Raw genomic sequence first — 4397 nt, forward strand, 5'->3', positions numbered from 1 at the left:
GGTAAATCTGTTTTTCCGCGAAAACACATGGGCAAATATGTGTATTAACCCTTAAATTGAACTATATTATATACTGAGAGAATCAAACTTTTTATAAGTGTATTTATGTTTATATTATGAATGATCTTTTATAATATACTTTTGCTATTAATTTTATTATATTTGTATGTTTTCTAAATTATAAAAAATGGTATTCAATGTTATTTATTAAATATGTTTATTCTATTTATCATGTTATATATTATGATATAGGTGGGTTAAACACCTTAATTGGAGAAATAATTCCTAATCACAATTTTATTTTATATTAAATAAATATATATTATATTAAAAAAATTAAAAAAATGTAATGTAATATTATTTTTTATTGTAAGTGATGTCAGACGAATATAACCCTGTCACGTGGAGTTTAAAAGACCTGAACCAATTTTTGAAGAAAGAGAACATGTAGCATCTCTTCAGTGAAATAGACTAGAACGACTACATATCAGGAAGCTTGATCTGGGAAATCTCACTATACTAAGTCAATGATCCAGTCGTTACCATGATCACACTTGATCCCGAGAATCACTGGTCTAGTAGGCTTGAGGAATACCAGACCCAATATCTGGGCACATTCACTTGTCAACAAATGACACGTAGCACGTTCCGCTGCTCAACTCATAACTGTCTTTTATAGTTCGATCACATCATATTTGTTAGTTCTTTTATACTCTAATTAGTTCGATCACTCTCTTTTACACTTTTATCACGATCTATAATAATTTATTAAAGGGATAAGACCCAAATGTAACCTTGGCGTTTCAAGCAAAGTGTTGATTTAGCTCTAACGTATGAAACTGTGTAAATTTAACGTTTCCAAGCAAAAACAATTTTAGCCACGTGCAATCGAAAATTTAAAAAGACTACTTTAATTGTTACTTTACTCTCACATCAGACCATTCAAACAATTTTATTGATAAATTGAAGCAGTTTCGTACATTTTTTTGTTGGTTATTGTAATTATATTAATAACACAATATATACTTTAGACAGTTTGACAAAAAAAAATGTATATGTAACAGATTTAGCTTTCAGTATTTTAACAGAATTTTTGTAATTTTGTTAGTACTACATTAAATATTTTAGACATAATTGATATTTGGAAAGTTTGAAATGACAATTAAATGCCAGTTAAACCAAGTTTCTAAGTTTTAATAATGTAAGGTTAAAATTGATCTTACTGGGAAATATTAGAGTTTTTTTTCGAAAATAAAAGATCATCCATTAAATAGAATCAGAATACAAGACTTGAACAATGAAATCTAGAGGACTAGTATGTCACTCCATCAGCCCTGCCATAAAATATGATGCATTTGCAAGTTCATGGACAACATATTCGCAGAACGGCTAGCAAAAATGATACTAACGTCATTAAATGAAATCTGGAGGACTAGTATGTCACTCCATCATCCCTGCCATAAAATATGATGCATTTGCAAGTTCATGGACAACATATTCGCAGAACGACTAGCAAAAATGATACTAACGTTATTAAATGAATTAATCAACCCATTACAATCATCAAGAACAAGACCGTAATAAGATCTGAAGGCAGGTTGATTAAGATCTAAAACCACCATATTTGTATCGGTTTCAACAAGACAGTCGTCCATACACCTTTTGTTGAGCCAACTTAGAGCTTCCCAAATGTCCATAACTTTCCATACACGAGGCAAGAAATCAGCCCGAACAAGTTTGGAAAAAGCTCCACAAAACTTACTATTGCAGACTGTAGCACCACCCCTAAACCCAGCAGACCTGACCCCGAGATAATATAGGTATCCACATTGAGTTTAAAGCAAGATGGAGGAGGCCGTAACCAGCGAATCGCATCCCGAGCAGACCCTACCCACCTAGAACAACATGGCACCAACATTCATCCCCTTTGATTGAGCATCCCGCCAATCCTTCAACCCAATGCACGCTAGACGAAAACAAACATCTGCAGAATTCCTTGAATTATTCCAAACCGAATTGTTTCTATTCAGCTACATATTCCACACAACTATAGCCACAAACAACAATTCTCAGCACTAAAAATCACATGAATGAATTCCAACCAATGTTTAAAGCAAAGAAAATTTCCACCAACACTCTACCCGAACCAGACTGAGCGTGAATGCAATCTTTAAACATATATAAAATAGACTCAAAATCTAAATTACACATAGCACAAACAAGATTGACAGCCACACGTTTCTCCGTAAGCACAACAGTTGTAGGCAAAACATTTCTACAAGCACGCCAAAGCATATTACGCACCTTATGGGAAACTTTCAAGCACCACATCTTCTTCCCCATACTATTACCAACCAGATGGGTCCCATTACACAATCATCTGTGAGCACTCTTCATACAAAAAGAATCGTCATTCTCTAAACTCCAAAATCAAATTTCTTGAATGCAATTACTAGAAAGCGACAAACTAAGAATAAGGTTTTGATCTTCCTCGTTAAAGACATCTCTTATGACTTCTTCATCCCATCTTCTACAGATAACTTTAAAAAGAGATGAAACTTTTGCATCTGTAATTTTTAGGGAAGAATCGTAGATGGTTTCCTTTCAATTCCACCAATTAACTAAGGATAATGACCGATCCTAATACCTTCACCACTTCCAACCCTTCTTCTACATCCTTGAACCAGCAAATCTTTCGCTTGAAAGATACTACTCCAAATAAAACTTTGGTTATTACCTTTAACTGCTTCCAAAAAACTATAATTTTTAAAGTATTTAGCCTTAAAAATGCATGAAACCAAAGAACTGGGTTGAGTCATAAACCTCCATCACTGCTTACCCAACATAGCTAGATTGAATTCACGCAACATTTTAAAGCCCGAGCTACCAATCTCTTTAACATCATAAAGCTTATCACAACTTATCCATCTTATGACTTTTCCTTTATTACACCACCAAAAGTCATTTAGCATACACTCAATTCCAAGACAAAGACAGTTAGGAAGTAAGAAAACATTCATAGCGAAATTATGAATAGCTTGCACCACCGTCTTCAGTAATATCTCTTTGCCTGCACAGGAAAGGAGCTTGGAATGCCATGAATTAATGTGGTTCCAAACTCTATCCTTTATGAATTGAATAACCTTTGTTTTACTGCGCCATATCATTTCATACTTTACAAGCTAAATCTATACTTTCTTTTAAAACATTAGGCTAAATTTTAGTATTTATCCATTTATTAAAAAAACTAAATTCTAATCTCAAAATGAAATTTATTATAGGGATTCATGCAATAACTTTATCTCATTACGACACTTTTAGTGTCGTAATGCGAAAATAAATTTATTTACAAGAGTTGTTTTTAACTATATATATATATATGGGTTAGAAACAACTTCTTGTAAATAAATAATTTTTAACTATATTTGTATGAAAAGTTATTTTTTTAGTTAACGTATTTGAGTGTTTAACCCGATATATGTGAATATATTGTATACTCCACCTGTTTCATATTGCATGTCTTTCTATATTAGGAAAAAGACTTTGTTGTCCATTATTTATCGATTCTACTGTTTATTTATTATATAATAAGTCTATTATTCCAATTACTCTCCATAAGTCCATGTTCTATGACATAAAGAATATGATTTACTTTTTGAAAAGGAAAGACAATGCATTAAATAGAATCAGAACACAATGTTTGAACAATGAAATCTAGAGGACTAGTACGCCACTCATTCAGTCCTGGCATAGAATAAGATGTCATTGTAAGTTCATGGGCAACACTATTCGCGGAATGACTATAAAAAATGATACTAACATCATTAAACGAATGAATCAACCTATTACAATCATTAAGAACAAGGTCGTAATAAGACCTGAAAGAAGGTTGATTAAGATCTAAAACCACCACCTTACATCGGTTAGAGCAGAAAAATTAAACATCTGCTTTCACGCCCTTTAGTCTATTTTGATTGATTTTAGGTGCTTCAAGAGCTCGACCGAAAGGAAAGGAACTAACCAAACGATCTCCTTCTTTCTACAACTTTTGACCTACGACACAGGCTTCCCCAAACCGGCCTTCAAGGACAGATCCTCGGGGTCCCTACTAAGGGCCTTTTTCACCCACCCACCTTCACTTACCGACTTAGCGAGAGGCCTTAACCAGAAGAGGTAGAAGGCATGAAACATAAGAAAGAAACTTATTTCCGGGTAACTGATTCATAACCCCTTTCTTCTCGTAGTGCAGAAACATAAGAAAGAAAAGTCTTTGAAGACGTGCTCCGAGGTTCGTACCTTCAAAAGGTTTTCCTACATGCCCGGGGGAAGAGGCTGAATGCCAACAAGTTCTCAATAATAAGGTGGTGAGATGCTTAAGAAAGATAGAATGGGGCTTT

The sequence above is a fragment of the Euphorbia lathyris genome, chromosome 5, assembly GCF_963576675.1.
Source record: "Euphorbia lathyris chromosome 5, ddEupLath1.1, whole genome shotgun sequence".
NCBI lineage: Eukaryota > Viridiplantae > Streptophyta > Magnoliopsida > Malpighiales > Euphorbiaceae > Euphorbia > Euphorbia lathyris.